A 13136-nucleotide genomic window follows, 5' to 3' on the forward strand; every position below is an offset into this window, starting at 1 on the left:
GTTTGTGTGCATCAAATGAATAAATATTTACCTCATGCATACATTCTAAAACACACTAAAAGCAACAAATAGTTTATATACACAAGAACATAAAACAAATAAAGGGAAACCAACAAAGGAGAAAGTCATGATAAAACATTGCACAAGATTAAATGGCCTAACTCTCTAAAAAACAGTCCCCAGTGGAGTCGCCAACTGTCGCAACCTACCCTTCGGCGGGAGGGCGACGCGAGACTCGCGGAATGCGTGTTCCACGAAAGGAATACGCGCGGAGTCGCCACCAACGTTTATTTGAGGAAAACGTCGGAAAAACCGGAAAAGACGCGATCTACGAACTTTTAAGTGAAAGGTTCGGGAGTTGTATTTACGCACGGGGAAGGTATTAGCACCCCACACGTCCGTCCCAAGGGACGGCAGCCTTTAATCGAATGTGCAAACATGACTTTGATTTTTACGTTCCCTTTTATGTCCTTATATCCTTTTTATATTTTTCCTTTTTTGTGGTCGACAAGGGTGTTTCCCTTTGCTCCTACGTATTCCTCAATTTGGGATGAGAAAATCAGACCTACGTAGTTCTTTCGGAACAAAGCATTTGGTTAAGTTGTTTTTGTCTTTTTTGCAAAATATGTTTTTGTTGAACAAAAGGTCATTTAAGGTGTTGGACCATTAAACGTTCTTTTGATTTTGAAAGGAGAGAAACGTTAAGGCGTTGGACCATTAACGATCTCTTGTTTTTGAAAGGAGAGAAACGTTAAGGCTTTGGACAACTAACGATCTCTTGGGGTGGTCGACAAAAGCGGGGCTTTTGCTCCTACGTATCCTCAATTGCGATGAGGAAATCAGACCTACGTAGTTCTTGCAAAAGCGGTAAAGTTACATGTTGATTTTATGCTTTTGAACGGTCCATGTTAACCGATAAAAGCAAAGAGGACCGTTTAAGGCGTTGGACCTTAAAACGGTTTTTAGTGATTTTCGGACAAAACTTGATTTGTGAGTCTATTTTAGTCTTAGTTTCACTTTGGTTATTAATCAATTCATTCAAGGAAACTTCCAAAGAAAAAACGTCCGATTGATTTTTTTGTTTTATTTTATTCAAAGATATTTTGTTTATTTTATTATTATTTTTCAAGATATTTTGATTATTATTTTATTATTATTTTACTTTTTTTGTTTAACCGAGGTTATAGCGTGAACGATCGGTTAGATTTCATTTTAAAAGTGATTAAATGAGATTACAACACAAATGATCGGTTGAAATTCATTTTATCATTTATTAGGTGAGAAAACGGCTTAAATAAACGGCAAAAGCGCGTTAAAGACGGAAGAAAAGAAATCGAAAATGAACGAAATAAAGAGGAAAGCTTAAAAAAACAAGAAATGAATTAAAAGTCTCGGATTCGAAAACTTACCCGTTGAAGAACGAAGAACGGATGAAGAACGGACGAAAACCTTCACGAATTTGCTTACGGAAACATCTCGGAAGCGTTACGGAAGCACCTCGGCTTGGATTTTCTTCACGGAAACAATTTTTTTCACCCAAAACAGCTGAAATACATAGCCAGGGGGCTCAGGGATCCTTAGAACAGCCCCCTTCAGCCTTTTTATAGGAAAAAAGGGGAGGAGGTTGCCGCCCAGCTCGCCCAGGCGACCTTAGCTCGCCCAGGCGAGCTGGGTTGCTTCGTCCAGAAGCAACCCAGCTTCAAAAAACGTTCTGGAAGGCCCAATTCAAAATTTCGAAATTGCTATTTGCACCCCCCCTCTTTTGATAAGTTCACCCCCCTTCTTTCGTAATTTACGGAAAAGTTACGGAAGCCTTACGGAAGCATATAGGACTTGATTTTCTTCTTTTTTTCTCTTCTGTCTCACCCGTATTAAGTTAGTTATGCTTATTTAGAGTTATGGGAATTTTACGGAAGCATTACGGGTGTCCCGGAACCCCCGGAATCCCATTTTCCAACAAAATGGGGGGTGTGGTGGCCACCTAGCTCGCCCAGGCGAGCTCAGCTCGCCCAGGCGAGCTAAGTTACTTCAACCTTAAGCAAGAAATTGCCCAGAAACCTCTAGAAGGGCCCAGATTCGAAAATTACTGTTTGCACCCCCCATTTTACTAAATACACCCCCCTTTGGCTTTTTTTGGTGATTCTTTTTTCGTAAAGTTACGGAAACTTACGAATTTCGTAACGATACTTGTTTTCTTTCCGTAATGTTACGGAACCTTGCGGATTACATAATCATCCCCTTTTTGACTTACGGAATGTTACGGAACCTCACTTAATTATGCAACGATGCTTCCATCTGATTTCCGGTGTGTCACGGAAACTTACAGATTGTGCATCAATATTTTTTTGGTTTTCCGGCATGTCTTGCAATTTCACAAATTGCCTAATGATGGGTGCCAAGCACCTCACAAGGACCAAAGAAAGGTCGCATGTCACCAAGCAAAGGTCCCCGGACGAAATTAGGGTATGACAATGACCATGACACAAGATCACGAGAAGCTTGCACTGCTAGAAAATGGAGCTTCTACATCGGTTAAAATTCGCGTTCTACGTCAGGCCAGTCACCGTCTTTGATTCAGGTGTCATTGTATGTCGACAACAACTACGACGGTCATACTATAGTCGTCTTTGTAATTTGAGAAGACAACGTCAGTGTCCACCCTATGATAGTCGTCATATACATCAAAGCAACGACGATTATTCTCTAACAGCCATCGTTGTTTTAATCATTCAACGACGGGTATTCCCTAACAGCTGTCGTTGTTTTCATCATATCAACGTCATGGATTTCGTTAACATTGTCATTGTAGGGATCAATTTCAACGTTGGGGTGTACGGACCACCGTCGTTGTCTTTGTGCATGTCAACGTTGGGGGGTAAATATGATCGTCGTTGTATTGGGTTAATGTCAACGTCGGGGGGTATTTATGACCATTGTTGTATTGGGTTAATGTCAACGTCGGGGTTTTAAGGCGCATCGTAGAAATGGGAATAAAATAACGACGGGTCCCTGTTTGATCGTCGTTGAATGATATTCCCTGTGAACAAAATTTGGGTTAAACCGTTCAAGCAGAAATCATAATTAAAATAGAAATTTTTTACTAGAACACCATTGCATGAACCATTATACGCTTCTAAAAGAAATTAAAGACATATAAATAACATGATTATATATATAGTAACCTTCCATTTTGAAGAAGAAGCTGCCACAAAAAGCTAATATGAAGGAAAAAAACACAATGAAAACATGCATCAACCACTATAACCAAATTTGGTAAACAAGACCAAATAAACTCATCTGGTAAAATGATCTCCATCTTCAATTTGGGTTAGAATAGTGAACTGTGGTCAGTATGCCATCCACACCAAGAAGACAAAGAGTTGCCATCTGGGACTCTGTTAAACATCATTTGTAACTGTTAATATATATATTCATGCAGGCACAAAAGGACAACTAGAAATGTTTGTGGTATTCAAGTATATATAATTATATTAAACTCAAGACTAGAAAATACTCTAAACAGCATTTTGAATTGGGGAAGGGGGGGGTGAAAAGCTTTATGATTCCAAGCTATAACCTAGTCCAGAAGTAAAGACATCCATAGGAACAAATGTAATGCCTTTTAAACAACCATCAAAATATAAGTGTTCCTCCACTAGCATCAGGTTCAATCTCCTTCACGACTTATATGTATAGAAAATGTTTACACTAGCCATCAAGCTTGTACATCAAATATCCCTTATAAAACTCTTTTCAAGAGTTGTGCATGGTATAATTTATTAGAGGTTCAACCCTCCACTAGGCCACCTAAAATCATTGTTTAAACAAAAATAATGATAAAAGACAAAGATAATAGCCAGTTGGATTCATATGAGGGGTTTCGGTAATTGATAGTTATATATAAGAAAAATATTCAAGTTCAGATACTTTTCAAATCTTAAAATCATCTTCTAATTACAATATTAAAATTAAAAAAAATTCAATACATATTATTGTCTTAATTTTTAAAATTAGGGGAAAAAATAATATAGGAAACATCCTTTATTTATGACAAAGAAATCTTATAACAAGCAAGGAGACAATTTATAACAAACTTACCCCTGTTGTGAAGGAAAATAATATAGCAAACGTCCTTTATGACAGCGGGAGCGATGAAGTATTGATTCCAGACCTTCATCCTTGTGAATTTTCATCCCTTTGGATACTGAAAAGTTGTTTGAGTGTGACAAAAATTAGGACTTAGGACAGCAATAAAAATGAAAAAAAAAGTACAATAGGTAAAAGAACTTGGTTATAAACAAAAGGAATGAGAGAGTGGCAATTGCCATGCCACCTAAGAATGAGTGCATTGACACTCATACTAGTGGCCTAAGGCCTTAACTTGATACAGGCACAAATATAAAATCAGAAATTTTGCCAACCAACCTTACAGAATTTAAGGATGACTTCTACCATATAGAGCAATGTGAAAGGGGAAAAAGGGAATACAAATCATTTTTAGGTAACTTATTACTGTTGCCAATACATTATTATATCTTTTAAAACAATTTCATCAGATATCAGGGGGGTAAGAATGAAATCATGTGTTTTTATTTCAACATAGAATCTCTAGACCAGATTATTATTCCTATTCCACATAAAACCATTAAGAGAATAAAAGCTTCAATATTATAAGAAATGTCACTTCAACTAGTGAAGAAATCTTTACTTGAAAAGTAGTCTGACTTCCCACAGGAAACAATTCGTATGAAATAGAAATCTAGGAGAACACCATAAGCATTTCAAGATGCCTTTGTCTAAAGCCAAATTAAATATCAATTGTTGTCTTACCATATTGATCGCAGTGATATGACAACATCAATTCAATGTCAAATATCAGTTTGCCAAGTGCTTTGAAAGCTACACATCAAAGATAGATATACGGTGAATTGTAGCAAATCATTGTACCATCTAGAAAAAATAAACCAAGACAAGTTATTAGTGTCATCTAATGCTATCATCATTTGGAAGAGGTATGAATATCATGCTCTTAACCTTGTAATTTTAAGTTCAAAATGCATTAATCATTTATCCAAAAAGGATTAAAAAACTTAGAAGAAATTACACAAAAGAAAATTATTAATAAAAATATTTCAGCTTAGGAACATTTAACCACTTAGCTTGAACTGGTTGATGATGCTCAAAATGGTAAACAAGTAACCACTCATCTACAATAATAATCTAACGATAATTCATGTAAAACCACAGAATAAAAATACCTATAAACAGCAATATATATAGCCACAAATAAGATTAACAAACCAAGCAAATGCAAAACCAGTTCAGGCTTCGGGGCATACCCACTTCAAGTTCTGGTAAAGCGTTTCTAGGCCATATGTTTGGTCTGCAATATGATGGATACCTGCAAAAAATAGAAAATCCAAGGAAATACAGATGATCATAGACACCGAACTACACAATATAATATAAATGTCATTAAAGAAGAGGATGACATGACAGATAAAAAATTACATAAGGCTTAAACAGGCATCAAACTATATTATTTTATATGATGAGAAAAAAAGACTAGTTGACTGAGGTGATAACTCGATATTATTCTATGATAAATTGTGTGAATGCCATATATCTAAAAGAATAATAATTGAATTATGACAAAGAAAAAGTTGCTTCATATCATTCACAGAAAATAAAGAAACACCTACATAAAGAAAAAAGTTGAAAATTTTATGACGTGTTTTCATCTATTTTTACTGTTGTATCAAAGAAGCCTCTGTTGTAGGTGTATCAAGTATGGGAATGGCATAGAAAGATCCTTTTCAAATATCTGCACTCAGGAAAAAAAAAAGTAGATAAGAATTTATTAAAAAAATACTTAATAATGTAAATAACTTACTGATTTTCTAAAAGGCATGCATGCAACAAGGGACAGTACTAGAATTCGCAAATTCGCATATACAAATTAAATAATATAGGAAATAGAATATAGTTGAAGTTATTATCTAGAGTTACAGATCAGATTTAATTTTATGAAATTTTTTTACACAAAAACCATTACTTTCTTTTGACAGAAAGTCACTTCCAGAGCATCACTTCCTTTCTTTTTTATGTTGTAACCCATACCAAGGAAAGCAAAAATTACTTGTGAAATGATCAAATAATATTTCAAATTTCAATCACCCAGCCCGGATTCCAGAAAACAATATAACAATCTCTCCAATTGGGCACAATTATTATAGCAATAACTTGGACGAATCTGTGTCGGAATCTCATTCAGAGCATCTAATTTGTAACAAAATCTAGTCTCCATACAAAACAATTTTGTGCTGAATAAAGCACAAGTGCTCAACATCAAAGTATCAACCAGAAATTTGTTGCCTAGTTTTTCATCTAAGATAAAAGAGTAGGCTGGAATGGAATTCATAACCATTTACCTTCTCTTTGTTGGATCGAGTGGCCTCAGAATAATTAAGAAGGGGGGGTTGAATTAATTATTCCTAAACTTTTACTAATTAAAAATTAATCTTCTAAGGCTTTTACTAAATTGTTAAGAGAATGAGGAGTATAAGAGAAACTTAACAGAAAGTAAAAGCGGAAATTAAATGCACAGCGGAAAGTAAAAGAGTAGGGAAGAAGGAAACAAACACACAAGAGTTTTTATACTGGTTCGGCAACAACCCGTGCCTACATCCAGTCCCCAAGCGACCTGCGGTCCTTGAGATTTCTTTCAACCTTGTAAAAATCCTTTTACAAGCAAAGATCCACAAGGGATGTACCCTCCCTTGTTCTCTTTGAACCTAGTGGATGTACCCTCCACTAGAACTGATCCATAAGAGATGTTCCCTCTATTGTTCTTAGTCAAACCCAAGTAGATGTACCCTCTACTTGTACCACAAAGGATGTACCCTCCAATGTGTTAAGACAAAGATCTCAGGCGGTTAAACCTTTGATACTTTGTGAATGGGGATACAAAAGAATTCTCAGGCGGTTAGTCCTTTGAACACTTTTGTATTAGGGAATGGGAAGAATCAAAAGAATTCTCAGACTGTATTGTTTTGAATTCTTTGACAAGGGAGAAGAGAGACACAAAAAAATTCAGGCGGTTAGTCCTTTGTTCTTTTGGAAAAGGGAGAAGAGAGACACAAAAAGAATTCAGGCGGTTAGTCCTTGGCGAATTCTTTTTGGCAATGGGAGAAGAGAATGAAAAGATGAATAGCACAAGTTTTCAAGGTTTGGAAAACCAGAAAACTTCAAAAAGCTTTTGGTACAAAGAAGAAGAAGAAGTTCAAAGAGATTTAGGGCTTGTAAAAGATTGATTGAATAAGTGTTCAAGATTGAAAGAATGAATTAATTTATTTGCAAAACAAAGCCTTATATAGACTCTTCGTGTCTGGTCAAGAAGACCATTTAGAAGAGTTATAACTTTTAGAAAAACATAAATCCAATTTGAAAAAGTCAAAACCTTTTTGAAAAGTTACATCTTTTTGATTTATTCAGAAACGGTCACTGGTAATCGATTACCAAATAAGTGTAATCGATTACACAAAGATTTTATGTGAAAGGATGTGACTCTTCACATTTGAATTTGAATTTCAACGTTCAAAGGCACTGGTAATCGATTACCAAAACATTGTAATCGATTACAACTTTTTGAAATTAATTGGAACGTTGTAAATTCAATTTGAAAACTTTTTTTTTAAAACAATTTTGCTACTGGTTGTAATCGATTACCAGAGAGTAAAAACTCTTTGGTAAACATGTTTTGAGAAAAATCATGTGCTACTCAATTTTTGAGAAAAACTTTTCATACTTATCTTGATTAAGCCTTCTCATGATTCTTGAATCTTGATCTTGATTCTTGAGATCTTGAACCTTGAATCTTGATTCTTGACTCTAAACTTTCTTCTTGAGTCTTGAATTCTTCTTGATTCTTATCTTGAACTCTTGAATTGTTCTTGATGCACTTGAGTTGTTCTTTGATTGATCTTTGATTCACTTGAGTTGTTCTTTGATTGATCTTTGATTCACTTGAGTTGTTCTTTGATTGATCTTTGAGCTTTTTGTCATCACCATTGTCATCATCTTTTGTTATCATCATTGTTATCATCAAAACACCTTTGAATCATCTTTAATTCACCATGAAGATTTGCTTCTATGCTCTTGGCCTTCCAGCATGGGTTTGTCCCAAGCATCAAGGCTCAGATTGGATTTCATTCCAAACACAATGTTCATTTTCCAAATGTCATGTACCATGGTAAAGTATTAAAAAAAAAGCACACTGCAGCTTTTATCTTACAATGCATTGTGTGGAACTAAATATGCCTTTACCTTTGAATTCATTGTGCATATAAATGTATCTATATATGTGTGTTATTATGTAATACTCAGACAAAAAGTTGTCTTAGCTATGTATCACAATTCACATAACTCTAAGTAATTACAACCCATGCATGTTTACTATGTATCTATGTTTTCCACATTTCTTTACAACTTAAACTCAAAAAAATACATTATTTGATATTTCTCAAAAAGGATTTTCCTACAAAATAGCCATCTTCCTCAAAATCATTTTGAAGCATATAATAGCAAAGAGTGTTCCTTATTTTGTGTGGACAGAAAAAAAAATCATCACAGGAAAATTATTAGAACCAAAACATTTATAAATAGAATAACCAAAATACCAAAAAAAATGGGACATACAAGTTAAAATGCAGCAAATTTTTCAATTAACTATGCATATAAAAAATAGAACGCACATTGAATAGCAATGGGTTGAAACATCAGAGAAAGAAGCCATAAGGCATAAGCAAAATTTAATTCATAAAAAATTTAAGGCTTCAAAGAGAAACAATAAAAAAATCACTATAGAAGAAAGAGTTACCTGGCTTCCCAGATTCAAGTTTCTCTTTCCCATGACTCCAACCAAAATTATACCTATGAATTCAGGGTAGATAGAAGCAGCATAAGTTATTTGCCACTGTAGAAAGCTACAAAACATAAGTATTTAGACTAATGGCAAAAGAAAACAATATGTATGGACAATGAATGAAGTAGAATATGATGTAAAGTGAAAATTTTCAGTATTAAGAAGTCTTAAATACAGGTAAGTTACCTACTATGAGGATCTTCAAGATCCTCCTTCACTTCTTTGGGAAGATTTGCCAATCTGGTGAGAGGACAGGAATATGATATTGTCAACAAATATCAGCTTCAAGTGGTATCCTTTGATGATTTAAAACTAATGCACTAGGAATATATGCTGAAATACCATCTCAAAGCACATACCTTGGCACAAGATGCAATAGATTTCTGCGCAATGAAGAGTATCCTGGAACCTGTAATTAGTTCCAATAAAATAATCACGACAGCACAAATTATAATGCAGCCAGAAAATCAACACACAGGAATTGCCAGCTCCAAAGAATATATCATTTATCATCATTTATCAAAGCACATACCTCTTCTGTAATGAAGGAGGTTCCAGTAGTGATCATGTCATTTGAGAACATACCAACAGGGATTGACAACTAAAATTCTTAACATTAGCTATATGTATAGTGCTACCATATATTTGTCTCTACATGAAAATAAAAGTGTAGATGTAGTTCAAAGGAACGTTATTTCCTATTTACTACCATGCTAAAATTATGATGAAGTTCAGTATTGTAATACCTGTGGAGGAAAGAATGCAAAGATAGGTCTTGAATATAGTCAACAACCGCGCCTTTCACTCAAAAACCCTCTCAAACATCCTGCCAAAACACCTTAAGGAAAACAAGTTAATGTAATTCGTAAAGGAGAAGGCTTTAGCATGTAGAAGCCCAACAAAACACAAGTGAAATCCAAATCATATCATATGTGAATGACTAGCTAATACTAAAAACAGAAGACCATGAAGTTTGAGCACATGACCATTATACCAATTGTCATTGGTCACTGTATTAGTACCATCACTCAAAATTTCAAAAATGCTGACTAAAAATAACAAAACCAATTGTCTGAAATACAACAAAAGAGATTAGTCCCTAGCCCATCATTAGCCATTTTTACACGCAGTCTTTAAAAAATATCTTGCCCATTTCTTTCGAATTGTTGTGATGTTGTCCTTGTCCAATGGTGTCTCATCCCCAAACCACTACAAGTATTAATATTTAAAAGTTAGTACTGCAAATAACAAATTTTAGTTTCAATGATACCGAACACTCTTAGAAAGTCAAGTTTATGTATACCATGGACCAATCACTCTTGATGTCGCTGGTTATGATGTTCCACATCCAATGCATCACGTAATATCCACATTCATAACATCCGGTTTGAACATGACTCTACATATGGAAACAATTTGAATATCCTATACATTACAGAATTACATCACATAAGTAGACAACAATAACGCATGGTACATATCACTAACCTTAACTTCAATCCACTTAGGTGCAGCTGCCTTACTTTCAGGAGACGAACTCGTCTTTAATTTGGTCATTACACTGGTTTAAAAAAATCACATCAATGCATATAGAACAACAACATATTCAATAATGACCATTAAAGAAGGCATGGAAAAAGTAATATGTGAAGAGTTAACCTATTAATTACGGCTTTGATATGCATATCAGGTTTCCTACGCAACGAACACAACCAAACAACAACATGTTGCCTAGGACACAAAAGTAGGAGCTGCCAATGTGCCCTGCATCTCATGCACATTACATAAGTATAGAGCCAAACATCGGTTAAAGTATTATTGTTAAACATGACTTACTGATGGAAGTAAGGTCCAACGTACACCTCTCGGTCAGATTCCTTCAGCCATCTTTCAAGATATTGTTGGCATTCGCCATGTGTATCCTTTGAAACCACCAACGACTGTGGCTCAAGGAATGCATAGCTGGAACCTTGACCCAAGGTTTCACTCCACTCATGCATATACCTAATGACATCATTTGAAAGTTTTGGAGTGGATCATGATATAGAATGAATGACGAACAAATAAAATAAGGATTTCACTTACATCAACCATAATTGTTGTACAGATATGTTCAAACTTTTGTCTCCTGCTATTATTTCACTAACATCAGAATGTTACGAATATCGATGTAGGTGCATCTACAATTCCAAATTTACTCCCATCAAATTTGAATTCCACTGGCTTGTCGTAAATATCAAAGTTGTACTTTATCAGGCCACGCATTGGATCATATGCGTCCACATTAGCCGACTTATCTCCATTTGCATCCACTTTGTGCAGAATAATTTCTGCATCCTACATGGTTAATCAATGTGGGTCAGTATTTCATGTGTAATCTATGAATGTGTTAATTCATGTATGTGAAAGCAAACGTGTTACCTCATCTAATAAAACTTTAACAAGGTGTGTGGGCCAAGCTACAAATGTATGAAAGGCCTGCTTCACATATTGAATTTCTGAGGTGCCATAGGGGATCTCAACGTCAGGATCGATAACTGTATCCACACTTACCCTTACAACATCATCTGCATAAGCCACGGTGTGTATGACTGAATCCCCATCCATTATTTTCCCCATGGCCACCAACCCTAGTGTACCATCCTCACGCTGCACATACAATCCCATCTTTGGTATCACATCACCATCATATTCCCGTGAAGGCTGGACATTGCTTTGAGCATTACTTCCCTTTGTGTTGACACGCGCACCTAATTATTGTATGTCCGGCTGAATTATGAGTGACTCTGGGGATCCTTTATGTGAAAACTCTATTTTAATAGTCTTTTTCAATGCCATAGTCATTCTTTCCAAGCTCCTTTTATTTTCCTCTTCTAGATGAGTCCTCAATTCTTCCTTAATATGATTCCTCAATTCTTCCCTAATTTGACCACTCATGTCTTCCCTAAGCCTTGCAACAACTTCATCTAATTGTTGTTGAGTGATGGATGTGGATGAGTTGTTGCATGTCCTTGATGCCCTTCTATAGTACTGAGTAATAGTGACACCTGAGCCCACTGCACAAACGCGACCCCCATGGTCAGGTCGCCCAATGGCAGTGTTCAGTATGTCTTGCCGACCATGGGGTACAAAGGAGCCCTGCGTAACCTGCTCTTCTAAGGAGTCCTACGCAATACAAGCCACAAAGAAACACAAAACATGCGGTGATTGTGATTACAACATATTACTAAACATATGAACACTACAACATATTGGTCAACTTACTATTTTATCTGCTATTTCCTGTGCCGACTCAGATGCCATATTGCCATAAGCCCTGGTCCGAGCAACCTTCCACTTAACATGTCTTTTAATTGGAGATGGGAGGTCGTCAACACTAGTTGGATTTTCACTCAACAATGATTCCTCTTCTACTCTTTTTCTCTTCTCGTCTAATAATTTCTTCTCAAGCAAATCATATCCCCCACGTGAAAGTAGGTGAGGGCAGTCGTTGTGTTTTTGAATTGATTGTGCTCGTTTCCTAATACCCTATAATGTGGCATACATAATTGGCATCAAGTTTATTGAAATTAAAATAATGAAATTGGTGTAAAAATATTCATTTCAAATTATGATGCCATGCAAAACTAACCTCCCAATTAGGTGTCAGCCAGGTTGCTTCAAATTGTTTCCAAGCTTCGGGATCTAGTCCATATTTTGTAACAACATCCTGCGTTTGTTGCCCTTCAGTGTGACCAAAGACAAATTTGCTAGTCAATGTGGACTTAAATTGTCGCCATCTCGTCGCAACCGTTGACATAACCTTCGTCTTCACCTTTGCAGCTTCTGGGATATCAAATTTTGTCTGCATACATACATTAGTTACTTTGTGTTCTGTAAATGTAAAGATGGACTTTCAAAATATAACATGAAAATAAATAAAACACAAACATGAGGACTTACTAAAATGTCATTCCACACTACCTCCTTAAGCGTTTCAGGTACATCTTTTCAGTTGTTGTGGATAATGGGAACCTTTTCTCGCGCGACTACCCCTAGATAGTTGTGGAACTTTTCACGCATAGGTCCCGATGCTCTCCCGGTAGCGGGATCAACATAAACTGCCGGTCTGGGCTGATCCATGGTTCTTAATGTCAATGTTCTAAGCCTTGTCGTTGTTCTACTCCTCTTCGAAGTGGCCTCTGATTGACCATCAGACTGTGGAGGAAACCTC

At 35.9% G+C, this 13136-nt stretch overlaps 1 pseudogene; it reads right to left on the reverse strand.

Annotated features, from left to right (window-relative positions):
- Positions 1-3215: 3215 nt before the first annotated feature.
- Positions 3216-10923, reverse strand: LOC102663148 (uncharacterized; annotated as a pseudogene).
- Between the last annotated feature and the right edge of the window lie 2213 nt (positions 10924-13136).

This window comes from Glycine max, chromosome 9 (genome assembly GCF_000004515.6).
Source record: "Glycine max cultivar Williams 82 chromosome 9, Glycine_max_v4.0, whole genome shotgun sequence".
Lineage (NCBI taxonomy): Eukaryota > Viridiplantae > Streptophyta > Magnoliopsida > Fabales > Fabaceae > Glycine > Glycine max.